At 49.2% G+C, this 20,348-nt stretch overlaps 1 protein-coding gene across 1 annotated transcript in view; it reads left to right on the top strand.

Annotated features, from left to right (window-relative positions):
- Positions 1–20,348, top strand: part of LOC142573177 (alkaline phosphatase-like) — a 90,462-nt gene that overhangs the window by 50,089 nt on the left and 20,025 nt on the right. The window lies entirely within an intron of this gene.

The following is a 20,348-nucleotide window of genomic DNA, read 5'->3' as shown; positions in this document are numbered from 1 at the left end:
CCGCTTTTTTACACTGGGGTGCAGTACCACAGATCGTATTTGTTGAAAAAAAAGTACCTTCGTAGATGCCCCAATAACACTGGGATAACAGACTCTTGCTTTATGGTAGACCGTAGCTTTCTGTGCTTGCTCAGGCGCTCCACTGAAAAGATATTGCATAAGCGTTCTGACAATTGCATGTTTCGCATGGTTTTCGCAAACTCAAATAATGCGGAGTCCGTGACGTTTCTGTAATGAGACACAAAGTGTGGGGAGTTATCGAAATGGACACCGTTGGTTTATTGAGTTTCAGCAGGCTACGGCATATTTAGAAACCTTTCTAAACTTTGAAAGAAAATGTGGCAACCTGCAGTTAATTCGTGAGGGCATGACGCCGGTTCAGTTGCCGTTGGTCAAGGACTGTCAAACTCGAAGGCGATAATTTTCGTAAAACCGCTGATATAATCTTTGTTCTAGAAGTGTTGGGATAGATCGACCTCAATATCTTAATTATTTTGGCATATGATACGCCCTCGTAATTAATATAGTCAGCATCTATGGTGCAAACACTTCATAATATTACTTGCATACGAACAGCGAGTTTTACCAACGTCATGCTTCAGCATATTTGTCGCACTTAAACTACGAAGTACAAGGTTACTACGTTTCTCCTAAAACACGGTAAACTCGGCCCGGCCATGGGCAACACTGAGCATTAAATTCCTAAAATAATTTCCTGCTTATTATGCGCTTCTTATACAGCGACAGAGAAGTACCTTCACACATCACACCTGCTGATGATAAATGTAAGTTCTTGCATACTTTATGCCGTTACTGACATATTTAAAGATTTCGCCAGTGAACAAATTTCATATAAAGCTGCACAATCTCGTGTGCGCTATGCAAAAAAAGAAAAAGATTCGCTTGCTCAACAGCGATAATAAAGTAACTGGCCTGGCAGTTTTAAATATGCTACATACAAGGCACGCTAGTCATCGAGTCATGTCGCATACGCTGCATGCTTTCATGATTTGGAACATGTGTTAGTGAAGGTAACAGAAAAACGAAGTTCGCGTTCGTGAGTCTTGGGCCCATATTATTTTTCAGTGCGCAGAATCGTAGACCGATTGCCGTGAAGTAAATCTGCCCCGTGACTTGTAAGCACACAATAATCACCAGACGACGATTAAGTGCAACCGCAACCACGTACCTGTAACAAATTAACAGTATGTAAGAGCCACCACGCGTAGTCAACTCGAAGTTTACACAACATGACCGGCGCATAAAGTGAGAAAGGTTTACATAGATTGTGGTATATCAAGATACCAAACGTAAAAGCGTCTTCAGCAGGGACGTCGCCGTTGTCAATCTTGCCCCCTCTTTACAATCGGCGACTTGCCAGAGAACATCCATGATGGCGTCAGTGAATCACTGTAATGTCCAGACAGCTGAAGGTACCCATTTTGCTTTCCGTCAACTGCTTACTACGCAGTCCGCGAGCAGTCTAGGACACAGCTGCAAGTATCCTTCAAAGGAAAGAAGCATACATGTCGCGGCGAATCACCTCAGCGAATCACCTCATTTGGGATCTCCTCTACTTTTTCATATTTTGTATCCATCTCGGCGCCGTCTTTCGGGGAACGATCCTTTTGCCACAAAACCCCTGCCCTTGCTAGGTGATTTATTATCTAGGTATAAGCAGGGTGGTGCCGTTTTGTCTCACGCGTCACTTCTTCTTTGTTATTTTTTTTAGCGCTGGCCTGCCTTTACCTATGAAATCGACCAGCTAGCCCAAAGATATGTTTTCTTAGTAATAGGCCTGCCAAAGAATCACTCGGTCTACGCATTTGCTGGTGCCTCTTGACTGGGACGCCTAGCCATACATGAAGAGAAAAGAGGAGTCGTTGGCAAAGGGTACTCGTGGTCAAGATCAGCGAGCTCACTGAACAATTTCAGACCTAAATCCTATTCACTTCATTCCATGTGATACGAGGTTTACCGGCGATGCGTTACTCCAAGGACGCTAGGAGTAGGAACGGCGAAGCAGCGTTTCGAAAGGCACACCATGCAGCGACCAGCAGCGCGAGAAGAGCGAGCCGAGCGTTGGCGATGCTGCTGCACTGAAGCGCGTCTTTTTCTTCACATTCGGCCCCGCAGAGAAAGAGCCATCTTGGCGACCTAAGACGTTGGAGACAAGCAGGTTACGGTACGGCTCGAGACGCGCCACATGGACGAGGTCACGTCTACGCTGGCGCATGTCGTCAGATGGACAAAGTGGTTAAATGAGCATTCACGCGAACGTTTTCTCCAAGACGTCGTAAGGCCCGTCGTACTTTGGGACGAGTTTTGAGCGAAGCCGAGGAGTTGGCAAGGAACAGCCAGCCACACAAGAGGCCCTGGGTCATAGATGGGATTTGGAAGCGAGTCGGCGCGGCTTTCCGTCTGTTGTCGTTGTTCTTGTGATGTCAAGGTGCGCGCGAGCGGGCGGCACTCTTTGGCTTGTCGGGCAACTTCGTACACTGGTATGCACTCGGAAGCGATGGTATGCGAAGGCTCGCGTTCATACAGGGGGAAGAAAGGTGAAAATCCTGTAGTTGCTTGTATCGCGATGTTGTATGCGAACGTTACAAAAGGAAGAACGGGATCCCAGTTACCATTATCAGATGTACGTACGTTGCGAGCATATCACCGTGATTGCGGTTAAACCATTCTGTGGGCCAGTTAGTCTGCGTGTGGTATGCCGTGCTCGTTCGAGGAATAGTGTGACACTCCGAAAGCAGAGATTCGACTACTTCGGAGAGAAAGGTGCGACCTCTATCAATAAGAATTTCTCGAGGGGTGCCATGTGGAAGAAAGCCATGTAGGATGAAATGAGCTACATTCCACGCTGTAGCATGTGGCAATGCAGCAGATTAGACGTAGCTTGTAAAATGGTTTCCAGCAGCCATGATCCACCGATTGCCATGTAGTGTTATTGGAAGTGGATCATGGAGGTCGACGACGACGCGATTGAAGGATTTGGAAGGGCACGGAAAGGGCTCTAAGGCTCCAGACGCACGTAAAGGTGGTGATATGCGACATCGTCAGTCAGAGCACCACTGAACAAGTTTTCGTACAATAGTGTACATTCTACGGGAGTAGTAGCTATGACGAATGCGTTCTTATGTCTTAAGTACTCCGGCATGGTCACATTGCGGATCATCGTGAAACGATGCACCGATTTGTGACCTTAAGCTGCGGGGAATGGTCAGTAGCTATCGACGGCCTTCGGGTGTAGTTGCGTCGGTGCAGCAGCCGATCAACGAAGGACGAAATCACCAGCTTGGCCTCGGAGGGGTCAGGATACAGGGACGTTCGATGATCCAGAGAGATAGGCGAAAAAAGAAGCGATCCACAAGTCACGGCTTTGTTCGGTACCAACTGAGCCACGGTCTAGAGATGACATGAAGTGCAGGTGGTTCCACAGCCCGACTCTGGAGGTATAGGTTAACCAGACAGGGCGCCTAAGTCGGAGTGCTTGCGTCCACAGCGGTAGACGACGCGAATGTCGTACTCATGGATTCGGAGTGCCCAGCGTGTTAGGCAGCCAGGTGAATCTTTCAACGTAGTGAGCCAACAAAGCGCATGGTGATCAGTTATCAGATCGAATTGGCGACCGTACAAGTATAGGCAGAACTTACCAAGTGCCCGTGCTAGAGCCAAGCACTCTTTTTTAGTCGCGCTGTAATTTACCTCTGCTTTTGCCAGCGTGCGACTCACATAGATGATGACGTATTCGGAGCAGCCGGGCTGTCGTTGCGCGAGGACAGGGCTGAGACCGATTCTGCTGGCGTCCGTGTGCACTTCAGTGGCAGCTGTCGGGTCAAAATCGCGGGGAGGTAAAACGACGAGGCAGCGTAGCAAACGCCACGTCGCATGCAAGGGACCAGGAAGAGAGGCCCGCGCCACGGCGTAGGAACTGGGTCAAGGGCGACATAGTCGATGCAAAATTGCGAACAAAGCGCCAGAAATATGAGCAAAGTCCCACAAACCTGCGAAGTCCTTTAACGTTATTACCAGGCTTCCGGAACTCAGCGACTTCACGAAGTTTCGCATGGACGGGCAGAACGCCGTGCTTGGACGCGGTGTAACCCAGCGGACAAGCGGATCCGGCCAAGCGGCCGCGGATTTTCCGCTTTGCGGAAAATACGCGGCCGCTTGGCCGGATCGCGCCCGGACCGATTTTTTCCGCGCGGATAAGTTGGCCGCTTTGGCCGCAGCCAATCAGAACCCGACACTGCGGAAGCGCTGGTGAAGGAATGTAAACGAATGTCTTTCTCTGGGCTTTTCGCTTCTGTTATTCAAAAGCGTCAAAACGGCAAGTTGGGCTAGCTGGTTGGGATTCATAGTAAGGTTTGTTACAGCGCAACACAAGACAAGGACAAAAGAAGGTATACAGCGACGACACGGCGCCGTGTCGTCGCTTTATACCTTCTTTTGTTTTTGTCTTGTGTTGCGCTGCAACAAATCTTGAAAATCGACTAGACAAGTGGCGAGTAAAATGCCAACGATCTCGTCTTCTTCGTCTGAGCTCATCATTTTGCAGAACTAGATAGCAGACGGGAGCGCGCCGAACCACGAAGAAAAAAATATCGAAAGTGCGCGCACAAACCCAAAGTGCCGCGAGAGGGCGGCACGTCCCTGAAATCGCTAAAGAAATTGCAAGATGCCCCGCCTTCCCGGCGACGCGGATAGCCAGACAACGCGGCCGGTCTGAACAGGCGCGGGCGCTCGCCATCTCGCCGCTTTGAAAATCCGCTTGTCCGCTTAGACGCTCCGCTTTCGGTGTGAATGTGCCTTAAAGATGGTAAGTTCTCGGGCGGCGAAGCGGCGCTTTTTGAGGTTGAGTTGCAGGCCGCCATTGGTTGGACACATCAAAACATGTCTAAGGCAAAGTAGGTGGGTAGGAAAACCAGGTGAAAACCACGACATCGTCCAGATAACATACACATCGACCACTTGAGGCCACGCAGCGTCTTGTCCATCCGTCGTTCAAACGTTGGGTAGATGTTGCAAAGTCCAAAGGGCATCGCGTTCAATACTTATAAGCCGTTGGGTGTTATGAAGCCAGTAGTCTGGCGATCGGCTTCAGCCATCGAGACCTGCCAGTAGCCAGAACTCAAATATAGTGCCAAAAAGAATTCTGCTCCTTGAAGGCAGTCAAGGGCGTCGTCAGTGCGCGGCAAAGAACAGACGCCTTTGCGCGTTACCTCATTTAATCGAAGGTAGTCAGCGCAAAAGCGAATAGGCCCGTCTTTCTTGCGAATCAAAACCACAGTGGATCCCGAAGGACTTTGGGATGGTTGAATAACGCCACAACGTAGCATATTTTCGGCTTGGTCTTAATATAGGCAGCTTTAGAATAGCGTTTTGTTCCCTTACGTACGTTATACTCAAGCTTCTTTGCGAGACGTTGTGATGCGCGTCCATTCAAGACGTTTACTTTAAGGTGTGGGAACGCAAAAGTAAGGAATACCTTAAAGGACAGGACGCCGTTTGGTGCCCCGTGACAAACGTATCCAAGCCCAGACAATTCATCAGCAACCGTTCTGTTGTTACTATGCGGACGCGTCTCGTCAAGCCTACGGACGCCGGAATCGCCGAACGATCTCTGAAATCGGATCGGCTATGCGCGCATAACTAGCGTTTCAGGTGAGGTTAAAGGAAGCGAAAGCCCGTTACTATAGTGTGACAATCAATCAGAGCGATAGCGTAGCCATCACGAGAATTCACGCTGAAGCAGGAGCCATGGGTGCCGCTATGTTCGACGATGCTATTTGTTAGCGTCCGTAAATATTACGAACATTAAACTCGCTAAATACGGTGCTTTGTCATAGCGCACGTCAACCACAGAAACTGAATAGACAGTTTTAGAATAGCGCTTGCCGCCTTACCTGCGTTAAACGTAAGCACCTTTGCTGGACATTACAGTGCGCGTCCTTACAAGTCCTTTAGTTTGCCGTACGGAAATGCAAACGTAAAGAAGACGTTATAAATCAGGGAGCCGTCTGGTGCCTCGTGCCAAACGTATACAAGCCAATACGATCCATTAGAAACCTTCCTGCTGTTCCTATGCCGACGCGTCTCGTTAGGCCTACGAGCGCCAGAATCGCCCAACGATCTAAGAAAATGGACGCTCTGTGCGCTCATTACTAACCTTTCAAGTGAGTTTAGGGAAGGCCAAAGCTCATTACAATAGTTACTGCCATGGCAGCCAGCGCAAGTGAGAGAGCAGCCATCACGAAAATTCACGCTGAAGCGAGAGCCATGCGTGGCGCTATGTTCGACAACGCTGTTTCTTAGCGTCCGTTGCGAACGTTAAACTCACAAAATAACGTACATTATAATAGCGTACATAAACCACAGAAACCGAATAACGTACGGGGCATTTGCAGTGAGGACGACGCTATTTCTTTACGTATGTAATGTGTTTACGTTTGGTTGCAAATGCTATCCTAAACTGTCTATTAACGTTCAGAACATGCGCAATGAGGGCAAGGCTACTTTACGTACGCAATATGTGTTTAGGTTGGTTGCAAACGCTATTCTATAACTGTCTAATGACGCGACGCTCTTCGGCAGTGACGCGGTAGCCTTTTAGACGAAACGGCTGGTGCGAACCGGTGCCAATGTGCTGCTGCACTTCAGAAGATCGGCACCGATGCGGCTGGGAAACAGCGAGCGAATTTCTAAAGTGGTGCAAAAGTTGGAGAAGCTCAGAGTGGTCGGCAGTGGTTAGGATATGGGCGGTGGAACTCGGGAACATGTCACTGGACGGCTGTTCAAGCGTTAAATGGGCGTGTAGTTCGTTGGAGTCAATGTGGCACGATTTTTCTGGCACGTTAACAAAGAACGATGAGTCAAAGAAGGCCGAGACATTCACCGAAAGCCAACGTAACAAACGCAGAAAGTGGATTGTGCGCAAAAATATTGCTGAGGCCAGCAGCGATGTCAAGCATTGCAAAAAGTAGTGGAAGGTCTTTCCGACTCATTTAGATGTCAGACGGTGTGATGAAAGTAGCATCGTGACGGCACCACAGAAGACTGGGACAAAAGCAGGAAGGCAAGGCTGAATGTCGGTGTCATCGCGCTCGAGAAGTTTAGGCGGCCGATCAAGAGCTTCGTGGGATGGTGCGTCACACACTGGTGAAAATTCAACTTCAGCGCGTGCGCGGTCGATGACAGCATTGTGACGGGGTAGGAAGTCCCTCCCGAGGATGGCGTCACGTGCGCAGGCAGATAGAACAATAAACTCGACGACGTATAAGCGCACGGGTAATACAGACTGCCAGAGGTGTAATGTATTGCGCGCTTGCCGTGTGAAGCGACAGTCCAGAGAGCGGCGTGGTAACCTTGCCCAGTGAACGGCAAAGTGTAGCACGAGCACATCATAATTGCATTTCTCCGCTCTTTCTGCGCATGGGCGAGGAGCAGTGGTCGCGAGAGAGAAATGTGGGGACTTTCGGTCCTTGAAGTTTCTCTTCGCCTAGGTACTACGGAGGAGAAAGTTGTTAGCTCCGTTCGTCCCTAGCTGAGCTGGCAACACAGTCGACAGAATTCGTGGCCAGCAAGGCGAAGAAGCCGTGTCCAATGTGAGTTTGTTGCTATTTTTTGCGACGGTAGCATATTAAATTGTTGTAGTCGCAGGGGGATACGTTTGGAAGTGAGGTGTGTTCTCGGATGATTTTAGTGGCAAAGCATTACATCATGCCGATGCATTGTTCATTAGTGTCGTTGAGCAAGGTCAGCATGCCGCCCACTTCAGGAGATTCGCGGGAACGGAAACAGTTTACGAATTCGGCTGCCGTGCCCATGCGAGTTTGTTGCTTTATTTATTTATTTTTTTTTTTTGCGGCGGTTTCATATTAAATTCTGATAGTCCCAGGGGGATACGTTTGGACGTGAAGCGTTTTCTCGGATATCTGTAATGGCAAAGCATTACGTCGCGCCAATACATATTGTTCATTAGTGTCGTTGAGCATGCCACACACTTCAGGGGAATCGCAGGAACTGAAACAGTTTATGAATTCAACTGCCGTGCCCATGAATTAGTTCTTAATGTAACTGAGCATACAACACACTTGGAGATTCGTGGGAATGGAACATATTGTACTCTGTATGTGAAAGTACTAAAGCTCACGTCGCCATGCAATCTGAGTCATAGATCATTGTGAGAGCTGTACAGCCACACTGGCGAAACCTGCGAATGAATACGGAACAAATGTATGCCAAAGAAAAATGGTCGTCATGCAGTTTCATAGCGGTAGATCCTTGTGAAAGCTGTACAGTAACACTGATATTGGCTGCGTGGTTTGTTCAATCCGCCAGCTCTTCCAAATTCAGAAAAGACTTAAGACCGGAGGAAAATTTCTAAACTACAAGATGGCAACCTGATTTGATAAATCATAGTTTGGATGTTTCCAGTAGAAGCACTTGCACCAACGGAAACTAAGTTGCAGTAAAAGTTCGGCTTCAGAAAGTAAGTGCGTCAACATTACACCATCGATAAACGCAATGCCACTACATGGATGACTTGCCTTGTATGAAAATATTGTTTTCACCTTTTGCTCTCCTGTTCCCCATATAAGCATTGCGCATTGAGGCGAAGTCTCACTGTTTAGTGCAATACGTTTGTCACTGGCTGACCAGAAATATATCGCTATCAATGTCGTATAATGAGCATTAAAAAGTTCTATTCAGCTCCTACTTTGCGACTGATGAGCCGGCTGTGCTTACATAGGTGCGGATCCACCTTCAGAGGGTCATCACTGAATTGTATTTTTTTTTACAGGAGAGTGGACACCTGCATAAACAGTGTTTTTTGACTGTACATAGGTTACCAGGCTTTTTATCAATCTTTTAAATTACCTACCAAGGCTTACGTTATGCTCTTCATTTAGTAAAGAGGGCTAAACATCGACAAAATGAAGCAGCTCAAATAGCTTGAACGTGTATGTGTTTTCTATCCGCAGTGACGGACAAGATGGCTCGAGCGTTGCAGAATGCCGTAATCCTAAAGTCAGCTTCGCCGTAAGGCAACAGTGTTGCGCAATCAAGCGTGCGCAGTGTATTGCGGCGAAGTACACCAAGAGTGGAAAGCGGCCACTGTCAGAGGATATAGTGTGATATACGTGCGCACCTGCTGTCGCGTCTCCTGTCGCAGTACAAGCACGGAGGCGCCGCCCAAGTGTACTGGCAGGCCTTCAGAGCTATTTTGCCTGCGGTTGTAGCGATCTGAGCCCTTGTTTTGCCCACATAGAGTTCCCCGTATATGAGCTATACATCGTAACAGCCGGAATTACTAATACGCGCTCCTTCATTAATTAAACTTGCGCACTAGCACTCCAGAATCGCTACGAATCTGCACCACGTAGCCAATATCACTGTTACTGTACAGCTTTCACAAGAGTCTACTGCTATGAAATTGCATGGCGACCATTTTTCTTTAGCATACATTAGTTCCGTCTTCATCCGCAGGGCGTAGTGTTTTGCCAGTGTGGCTGTACAGCTTTCACAACGATTTACGGCTCACATCGCATGGCGATGCAAGTTTTAGTACTTTCACATACAGAGTACAAAATGTTCCATTCCCACGAATCTCCAAGTGTGTTGTATGCTCAGTTACATAAAGAACTAATTCATGGGCACGACAGTTGAATTCACAAGCTGTTTCCGTTCCCGCGATTCCCCTGAAGTGTGTGTTATACTCAATGACATTAACGAACAATGCATCAGCACGACGTAATGCTTTGCCACTAAAGTCATCCGAGAAAACGCCTGACGTCCAAACGTATCCCCCTGCGACTATCAGAATTTAATATGAAACCGCCGCAAAAAAAAAGCAACAAACTCGCATCGGCACGGCAGTCCAATTCATAAACTGTTTCCGTTCCCGCGAATCTCCTGAAGTGTGCGGTATGCTGACCTTGCTAAACGACACCAATGAACAATGCATCGGCACGATGTAACGCTTTGCCACTAAAGTCATCCGAGAAGACACCTCACTTCGAAACGTATCCCCCTGCGACTATAAAAATTTAATATGCTACCGTCGCAACAAAATAGCAACAAACTCACCTTGGACACGGCTTCTTCGCCTTGCCGGCCATGCAATCTGTCGATTGTGTTGCCAACTCGGCTAGGGACGAACGGAGCTGGCAACCTTGTTCCCCGTAGTACCTAGGCGAAGAGAAATCTCAAGGACCAAAATCCCCATATTTCTCTCTCGCAACCACTGCTCCTCGCGCATGGGCAGAAAGAGCGAAGAAATCGTATTATGATGTGCTCGTGAGTGTAGCGGCTATAATAGAAACGGTGGTGCCGGTGTCCACAAGCGCAAAAGTAGAAACACCTTCAACAGATATTACGACCATGTTAGCGGGAGACGAGCGAGGACTTGGGCAGTTCGAAGACGGCGGAGTTCTTGTCTCTTGAACTGCGGCGCTTAGTTTTCCTGGTCGGTTGGTGCAGGCAGGCGACGCATTGGGGAGTGGGATAGTCGGCGAGGTCGTTTTGAGCAGCGCGTTCGAAAGAGACACCATGCAGCGAGCAGTAGTGTGAGCCGAGCGTCGGCGATGCCGCTGGATTCTTCTTTACACATGAATTTTGGCGTGAACGGACTATCAACAAGAAACAACAAGAAATGCTCACTGAACTCCTTCTCTTAATTCCCTTAATTCAAACGAGCCACTTCTGCGATGATCTCTTCTTAGTCCCCACACTTGTGGCTGTTCTTGCGTGCAGTGCGTATACCGACGTCGTGCTTATTCTTGCTTTTTATGCCTACTTTTTATGACATACCTACTTTTTATGACTGTGGTAATTGTAAAAAAGGCTGTCTTTATGCTTGGGGAGGATATGAGAGGTGAATCACTTCTTTTTTGGTTGAGCGAGTGGAGGAGCCTCTCCTGTATTCTTTATTTTTCGCTAACAGCATTAGCGCCTCACAACCTGTTGCAGTTAAGCTAACGAGCAGCTTACTATGGATAACATAGTAACTTTTGAACCTACTTTTCTATCCTTTAACTAGACACATGTGCGTCCTCAGCAGACAGATAAGTCAAATAAAAAAACATCACCCATGCACCCCGTACCGATGATAATCCAGCGAAGCTGAAATCTCCGGCCCCGGTGTCTATTTAGCTGTTCCTCAGAACGGATTGGATCGATGGTAGACAAGTTGTGTTCGAACCACAATCGGCCGCACACACTGCAGCTGTTGTGTTCCAGCAACTCGCGTCAAAGCGGGAGTTGGCCCCGGCGATGTAGCCCCCGCCCCTGCCACGTTGACGTCGACAATGTCGCTTCTGTGCCTCACGGGCCCGAACCGCCGAGTCCTCAACCCGACGTCACCGCTGGCGATCTCGCTCGGCCGCGGCTTCGGCGGCGACACGTTGCCGCTTTCAGCCGCCAGGTCGGAACGGCATTGCCGTCGCGCTCCGCATCGCGGGCCCGATCTTCTGCCGAGGTGTTGGCGCGACGCCGACGAGATCGCTCCCACTCCTGCTTTCCCGCTGTTGCTCGTAGGCCACCTGCTCCTCGGGAGAACGAACGATGCGTGGCCGTCCCGTTGCGAAGTCGGAGAGATTGCCGCACGCGCGCTCTGCAGTGTTACCAGGTCGGACGGGGCAGTGTAGCTCAAAGCTAGAGAAATTGTAGTCCAAATGTCGCCAAAGAAAAAAATAGCAGAAGATATTGTAGCCAGATGTAGCCATTTTTATTTCCGGTTTTATTTGCATATGTATTTTCCCATTCGATTACGGCAATTCTTTTTTGCGCAAACCATCGTAACAAAATGTCCGTGACGCCACGACGGTCGACCCTTGATATCAACAACACGTACATGATGCTTGCAATAAGAACACTTTCTGGTTGGCCCCGGAAAATTTTAAGTTCCAGCGAATCGCTGCAGAGGGAGAAAAAAATTCACCACGTTAAGAAAACAACCAGCTCCACTCCGCATGGCTGCCGTCGTGAGTGCACGATTCCCCGTTAGAGGCCCCGTAGGAAGCTCGAATTGAACTATCGAGAAAGTTTCTTTCAAGCCTAGCACAGCGTTTTTGTTATATCACGGATATTACTCAATTATTATTTCTAGTTATATATAAGAATATTAACGACGAACTCTGTTTTTTAACTCTCGTGAACGCAAAATAATGTTCACCATCATGTGCCTAGGGTAGCCTAGGATAGTTCCATGCGCTCCCGCCGCTTATTTTCGAACCACAGTGGCAGCTACAATTTCCAGTTCTGGGCTTGCATTGTATTCGTTGATCGTACATCACAGCACTGTTAAATCTGGCCAGGAAACAGTCATCTGACTCGAATTTATTGCAGCATCCATGTGTGCAAAATCATTTCCAATGTTCGTGTTGCCAGTCTACTAATGTGATCGGTCTTAGTCACGGAGACGAGGCGTCGTTCGGCCAGGCTACAGAAGCGTTCGACACAGGCAAGCGCAAAGGTGCGCAAAAATTTGGCGATGGCTTATGCTCCGCCTTTAAGAGTGGAACGGGATAGCGTTCAAAGATCCCGGACTGCTCGTCACGCTTCCCAACAACCGAGGATTTCTTGCGGAGGCGCACGCGACGGTGTTGCTTCAAGGAACCGAGTGGGGCGCGCCGCTCGGAGAAGGGGTTTGTGTTTGACTTTCCGCGTAAAAGAAATATGTTTTCTGTTATATTAATATTAAACTCCGACGCTATCATGCCTGTAGGGTGTGTTTTGGTCGTACTTTACGATTTTTCTGCTGTATTTTATTTTAAACTTACTGAATTAGTTCAGTAATGCCTCTTTGCCACGCGGAGGGCCTGCGTGGTTGTGGCTCGGAATGATTTTTCGCCAAGCGACGTCCGATACCGACGTCGTATTTCTTGCGACTCGGGGCCTTTAACGCTACTGCGTTAAGGCCGATTTCGACAGGATTGGAAGTAGAGGCTCACCAGCAGCGCTTTCTTTTTCTTAATGGTACGCCAAAATGCCACCATCATTTTCCACCATCATCTTCAATTGTCTCCTCCGCGCGGGCTTACGAGGAGACCGTCGAAGGTGAGGAAGCTACGAGGGAGGGCGACGGGAGCGGATTTGCGAGTAGGGGTGCGAAAGAAGCGTACTTCGGGGCCTTTCCCGCCTGCCTAATGGATGGTGCTAATTACCTACACTCTAAAAACAATCGTAATCTGTGTTTCGCCTTTCTCAAAAAGGCTGCACTCACTAGTTTCCTGTCGAGATTGCTCTGGCATGCCGTTCGTGACTTGGAAGTACCGGGCTCGCCGCATAAAACAAAGGAAATGCGGGCGAGGCAGATTACGATTATTGTTGTAGCCCAAAGGGTGCAACTGTTTTAAGAGTGTAGGGTACCTCGATAGCGCTACAGTGTACTAGAAAGGTGTAATGCCACGCTTCTCCATGGGAGGCAGCGCTGACATCGAGGCACCCCACTGCCATTGAAGCAGCGGAGTTGCCGAGACTGCCTTCAAGTGCATCCACCGTCTCAGACAACGGTGCAGCGAGGGAAGGGGAGCGGGGGATTGGCGCGCACGTACAAATGCACTGCTGCGTTGCTGGCTCTGCCAGCTAAAACACAGCCTTAGAAATTTTTTTCTGCTAGGTGAGAGCGGCCTCTTGAGGGTGGAATAGGGCGCCACTTACAGCCCAAACAAAGCCAAGTCGCAGTTTTTTAGTAGCCCAGATGTAGCCACATAGCCAACTCGCCTAAGTAGACGCCAAAATTTTTTTTCTGTAGCCCAATTCGGCTATATATAGGCAAAACTGGCAACATTGACTGAGAGTGAGAAACAACGTCACTATCCGCGTAGCCAGTGGCGCGCCTTACCTTCCGCTGGAGGGTTTCTGTGGTCGCACTGCGAGCGTTTTGCCTAGGCACATACAGTTTCGCTGTAAAAAAAAATTAACAGTAAGAAACAAGAAAAATACATCTCCACCTCATCCTCAACGCACATTCAACTGACTAAGCGACAAATTTTTTGACACAGCGTTCGGTGGGTAGCACACACGGGGTCGCCTCAATACTCGCTATTGTGCGTTCAATAGTATGTTCAATAGCCCTCAACAGCACCGGCGATTGTCACGATCCACCCGGGTTCGTGAACAAGGGAGGGCTTGAGGCACCCTCCGTTAGACGGACGCTCCGCAGCGTGGTGGTGCTGAACGATGACTGACGCCCCCCCTTTACCCCCAGTTTGTTTGTTAAATAGAAAACAAACGTCCACGTTCAAAATATGAGGCTCTGCGTCCACCCTAGCTGGATCAACGCTGCCTGCTATCAGTAACGGCCCGGTGGCCTCCGCCGTAGAGTACTCCACCTGGGCGCCGGTGTTGATGGGTCGGGTGTGGCAACGCCGGGTGCTGCTTGAGCCAGCCTCGCTCCACCCGGAGGGTCCGTAGCGGTCGGCCCACTCAGATATCTGGACAGGTACCAGGATGCCCTCTCGCTGTAACCGTTGCAGCTCCTGGGTGACCCCGGAGTTGCAACGGTTACAGCCGTTGATGCAACGATTAACCGTGGCGGCTGGCCAGTGGAGCAGCGTACCGTAGCTCGAGCCCGGTAGTCTGGAGCATTCTTGATCTCGTGCCTGACCAACCTTCTCCTTTTTGGGCCATCACGAACGTCCCATACTGGCGCCGCTACAGAAGCTCCCCTCATGAGCGCAGCAAAATAAAAGGAAGATGCTAAACTAGCAGGAATGGTCTGCACTAACAAGACAAAAGCGAAAAGTTCAAACCTGTCCTTACAGTTATGCATACACAGATTTGAGCGAAAAGAAAAATATGCTGATCCCGCGCACTGTGGGAATCGATGTAAGCGAAGTTTGTGTTGTTTTCTTCGATAGATGATAATTAGCTGTGATGTAGACGGTGAATGTGCCATTTCTTCGGCGTTTAGTCCTATACGAAAGTGGTGAGTTGATTTTAAACGTTAGTTTGCGTGTGCCACTGCTATTTGTCAGCGTAGTACACGGGACACAAAGGGAGACGTGTTTGTTTGAGGCGTCGTTGTGCGCTATTGTTCATACGCTCTTAGCACGATAACGTTTATTAAAGGGGCATATTATCACAAATTTGTGCACCTTTAATTTATAAGTTAAACATCAACGTTTACAAATTTAACTTCCATTAAATGAAAGTAGGCGTGCACCTAAAGTGGTGGTTACAACACTTTAACCCCTAGTATAGGCATACAGTGTTGAGCGCCTTTGCCTAAATACAAAGGTTACTTGCTACAGTATACCGGTTGAAACATTACAAAATTGGAGGACACTTAAGCTTCGCCTTCAACAGTGGAACGCGACAGCGTTCCCGTGGACCCGCCAAGGGGTGTAAGACGATGCGCTACGGCGCAGCGATCACTTAGAGGCGCCCCGCGTCGGACTTTTCACCTACCAATCACGCGGTGAGCGTCGAGCAACGCAGCGTTCGGCACGGCAACGAAACATGCGCCTGAGCAAGCGGAACGAACCAAAGAACTCGGAGTCTCGGAGGGGGAAACGATGTACGCCAGCCAAACGTCGTGATCGGCGCGGGCAGAGAGATAGACAGATAGTGATCTAAAGAAAGAAAGGAAGGGCGCTTGATTATGCAACCCGTGAGGGAGCATGGCGAAGCGTAGTCAGGGGAGAGGGTGTCCGGGCCGCGACGTGCCTCGCTCCGGTCCCCGCACAGCCCAAACGCTAAAGCCCCTCAATTTTTCAAAAGTAGCGCCATTCTTAGATCTTTCCGCCACCGCGCTCACCCTGGCGCCTCCTCCTCCACGCTTCCTGTCGCCCCAGCCTCCTCCGCTCCCCCATTGGCCAATCTGTGTCACATGCAAGCAGGCGCCGCGCTTTTGTATATTTTTTCTTTCCAGTGCGGAGCAGGCGCCGCGCTTTTGTATATTTTTTCTTTCCAGCGCGCGCCGACCTCCATTGTTGGGCCTGCGCGACGAAGGTACGGCAGGCGGACTGACGGAGTGCGTTAGCGTAATAGAATGTGTAGGGCCGAGAACTTAATTGCGGTGCCATGCTGCTGCGCCTTCGGTTACCGCAACAGACACAGTGAGGGCAAAAAGCTTTTTGGTTTGCCGTCCGGCGGGCGCAAGGCAAAAAGAAGTGTGGATTCGGAGGATCGGGCGGGCTGACTTCGAGGAAGTGGCAAAGAGCGCACGGCTTAGTGAAGTAAGGGCCACGCCTACTCACAGCCTCTTATTTTGAGCCTAGTTCACGCCTACCGCTTCGAAAAAGTGTGTGTTCATGCTCTGCGTGGTTTTTAGCGCGTTGTTCGACTTTTTTTTTTTTCGAATGTGCTCTCATTGTTTCATGTAGTTTCGTCTTGCGGTGAAATGCACGCATCTGCAGCTGGCCTGTGACTTAAAAGCGACATTATTCAGGGTGTGTTTTGAGCTCCACCAGAAGTTAGCACATTCTCGACGCTTTTGCAAGGCTCAATATGACTTACGATGCAGTCTTTTAGCTTCTAATGTACGCCCGCATGTATTGATTTGGTTTGTGGTGGTTGACGTTTTTAACGTTCCCAAGCCACTAAAGCTAGGATGGAGGTCCTAGTGGATGGCTCCGGATAACTTTATCTAGCTCGCCTGGGGATGTTTAACGTGCACTTTGATCGTAGAGTCGTACGTGGGCCGATAAATTCCTCGTTGGCGTTTCATAATACCCGCGCGGGCGCGCTAGCGCTGCTTTAGAAGTTGGTGCCTCGCGCGATTGTATTTCTCCAATAAATTTTATTTGCTAGTTGTAACAACTTGTCATTATTTCGTATTATTGACGGCGCCTCCAGGGCACCAAAGCGGCAACGGGAACACCAAAGCTAGAACCAGGGCTGGATGGGGCTCGCCGAAGCGTGTGCATGCCAAGAGGGTATAAGATCGCGGACAGCCAGTTTTGTATGCGAACACTCCCTGCGACGCCTGCATTATTGTAATGTCACGTGCTCTTCAGAGGCCTCCGTTAGCCATTACATGTGCCCTCCAGGAGCTGTACTTGTAAAAAAAACTGTATATCGTCACGATTACCAAAGCACCCCGCAATGAAAAAAACGGCCCTGTTGCCAGGCATTGCTGACCGCACACAGCCGGAACCTCTCACGGACCGGACAAACAAAAGTATCCTGCAGGTACGTAAATGAACCTACGAAACCACGTACACATACTTCTACGCTGACAACACCTGAAATTTTGGTAATTACGCGCGTGTTTGAATACACCGCGTGCTTGCGTCGTGTTTCAGCAACGCGCGAACTCTCAACGTCGCGCGCTTTACGCCTTAAATACGCCTTGAATAATGGTCCTTTCCTCTATTTCTTCCGCAATTCCAACACGAAATTCTAAAGTCCAGTTACCGACTGACGAAGAAACATCTCGATTGAAAAAACTGCTCCGCAGGGCTCGCACGAACTTTTCTGCAAATTTCCTCCCGTAGCGTGTTATCTGTCGTCTGCTAAGGCAGGCCCACCACCGGCGGCGCCACCGTCGAGGCCGCGCCGAGCGGAGGAGGAGGGAAGTGAATGGCGCTACTTTGGGAGATTGAGGGGCTTTACCAAACGCGCGCGTGGCGCGCCACCTGTCGGGGCAGCACCGTACATTGAGAGGAGGAGGGGGGTCTTCTGTGTTCGCCGCAAGATGGCTCTGCGTGTGCGGAAAGCGCGAAAGAAATGTAGCGGAAACGCCCTTCGCTACTCGTGTAACTGCGACTTCTGTAAGTGACATGGTCATAATTACAGATATACTCGCAGTATCACTTTCTACGGCTCGTTTCTAAGGCAACACCGCAATCACTAGAGGCACTTTTGTACCGCTTTGAAGCATCGAACTCGCGGCTGAGTGGTAGCGTCTCCATCTCACACTCCGGAGACCCTGGTTCGATTCCCACCTCGCCCATTCTGCAAGATGTTTTTTATTCATGGAGTGCCTCCCGGGATTTATCGCTCACGGCCAACGCCGCCGCCGCCGACACCGGCTTTTCTGCGACACGAGCTCCTTAACTCTGTCACGTTAAAATGTTTACGCAATGCGGCTTGCTGGAGGCATAGAGTTTCCTACAAGAATTACTAGAGGGAACTGTGGCGCTACGGTCGTTGTCCTACCGTGGGAATGATGCGAAGTACATGGACTTGTCTGATCTTCGTGCTTGTGGATTCAGACGTTCTTGTGGCTTTGTATATTACGCTATACAAATCTTATTGTCGTATATTTCGGCGCAATCTATATTCTTCGAAGTGCAGAAGACGCCGGCAACACGTACAATTGCTAATAATTGCAACGATTGAGCTTGTCCAGGCGGCCAAATCGAAACGCGCCAAGCGTCTCAAGGCACTGGCATGCCCGCGATAAATTCACAAGGGCGTTTCATTCGCTTGTCGATACATGCGCCCGTGGCTTAATGGTTTCAGCATCAGGCTTCTGTGCTAGAGTCCCTATGTTGGAAACCGGCCGTCAGGCAATTTTAATGATGTTTATTTAATTATTTGTTGCGCAATATACTGTTGAAAATTACTAGTTTACAAAGTCACAAAGCCGTCTGAAGCCAAAAGGACGAAGTTCAGGCAAATCCATGTACTTCCCATAATTCCTATCCTGGGACAACCCATTGCAGCTCTCGTAGACACTAGCGCCAGAGTTCCCTCTAGTCATTTTTGAAGGAAACTCTATCTATGGCTGGAGGTACCAGATGGACACCGCGCTGCGCATGATCCGGGTGTCGACCAGCAACGGGGACGCGGCTCTTCTTTCTTTCGGGCTTCTTTCTGCTTGCTCCTCTTCTTTCTTGCGCGCTTCTTTCTGCGGCCGTATTAGGCAGGCTACAACCATGCGCGGAGAAATGTGCGCTCTCGCGGAGGTCGCCGCTCGGCCAGTCCTTTTCGGAGGCCGCCTTTACACGCGCTTGCGCTTCGAAATAGTTCACGTGTCCACCTCGTGCGGTTCCCAGGGCAAAGTGTGTCACTGCGTCCTTCTCAGCCTAAGAAAAAACAAGAAACGTTACGTTTTGCAGGCAACTTAGACCTTACGCGTACCGGAACATGTTCTGCTCGACCTCCAGGATATGAAGACAAAATAATGCCACCTACTCCCCAAAAAGGTGCAACAAAGGTGAGCGCGGGAGCCACAGAAATTTCTTTACTTTGGAGTTGTATATTGTAAGTGACAGACTCATATTCTTTGGGTTACAATTGTGCAGCTGCTAACAAATAAATGAGGCAAATTTTCGCTTTGCCAACGTCAAGTGTTCCGACCGTTGGCTCGCGCTGTTGCTTTTTCTTCTCCAGCACATGGATTTGTGTTTACTCGGTGGATTGCTCCTAAGGTATCATTTACATGCGAAAATGAAAAGAAAAATGAATTTCAGCTTACTTATTTTCTTTCTTTAAATTTTTGCATGCTAAATGGTACCTTTGGAACAATCCACACAGTAAACGTAAATGCAGACGCAAGAGGAGAAAAACAGCAACACGGGTCAAGGGCCTGAAAGCTTGACGTTGTTCACGGGCAAAGCAAAAATTGCCTTTATTATTTGCTTGACAGCTACAAAATTGTACCCAAAAAGAGTATGCGTACGTCACTTACTATGCCATTCGTAAGTACAGATCTGTTCTCCCGCGCTCACCTTTGTTGTGCTTTTTGAGGTGTAGAGAGCATTTTTTCACTAAATATCCTTGCGGTCGAAGAGGAGGTGCTACGGCTTGTGTAAATTCTAAGTTGCCAGCAAAACGCAGTTTTTTCTTTTTTTTTTTTTTTTTGCTTAGGCTGAGAGACACAGGGACACCCTTTGCTGTGGAAACCCCACGGGGTGGACAGGTGAACTATTTCATAGCGCGATGAAGAGACAGTGTTCAAAAAGAACTGGCCGAGTGGCGTGCTCCGCGAGGCCTCACATTTCTCCGCGCACGGTTGAAGTCTGCTTAATCCTGCCACGGAAAGAAGCGCGCTGTAAAGAGGCACAGAGGCAAAGAGAAGCAAAGAGAAGCGTGAAAGAAGGAAATGACGCACATATGTTGCTTGGCGACAGCTGGCTGGGTGTACCATGCGCGAATTTGTCCTTTCTGGTACAAAACCCAAGGGGTAGCGCTTCCCCGTAGCTAAGCCGCACCCGGCTCCGCGGACCATATAAAGAGCGGGGCCCATATAAAATTATGTGCAAGAAAACCGCTCAGCTGAATGGGGTAACAAAAGGTTACTTCCATTTAAATCACCTTAATCGTTGTATATAAGCCAGCAAAGGTCTACTGTTAGTGTCCTTTCGGATTTCTGACGAAATGAAACTCCCCGTGAGATAGTCCATTCCTCAACACTTGAGCAAATATGTAACGGTAATGTTCCCAAC

Source organism: Dermacentor variabilis, chromosome 2 (genome assembly GCF_050947875.1).
Source record: "Dermacentor variabilis isolate Ectoservices chromosome 2, ASM5094787v1, whole genome shotgun sequence".
NCBI classification, from domain to species: Eukaryota; Metazoa; Arthropoda; class Arachnida; order Ixodida; family Ixodidae; genus Dermacentor; species Dermacentor variabilis.
This window is presented reverse-complemented; position numbering and strand designations above follow the sequence as displayed.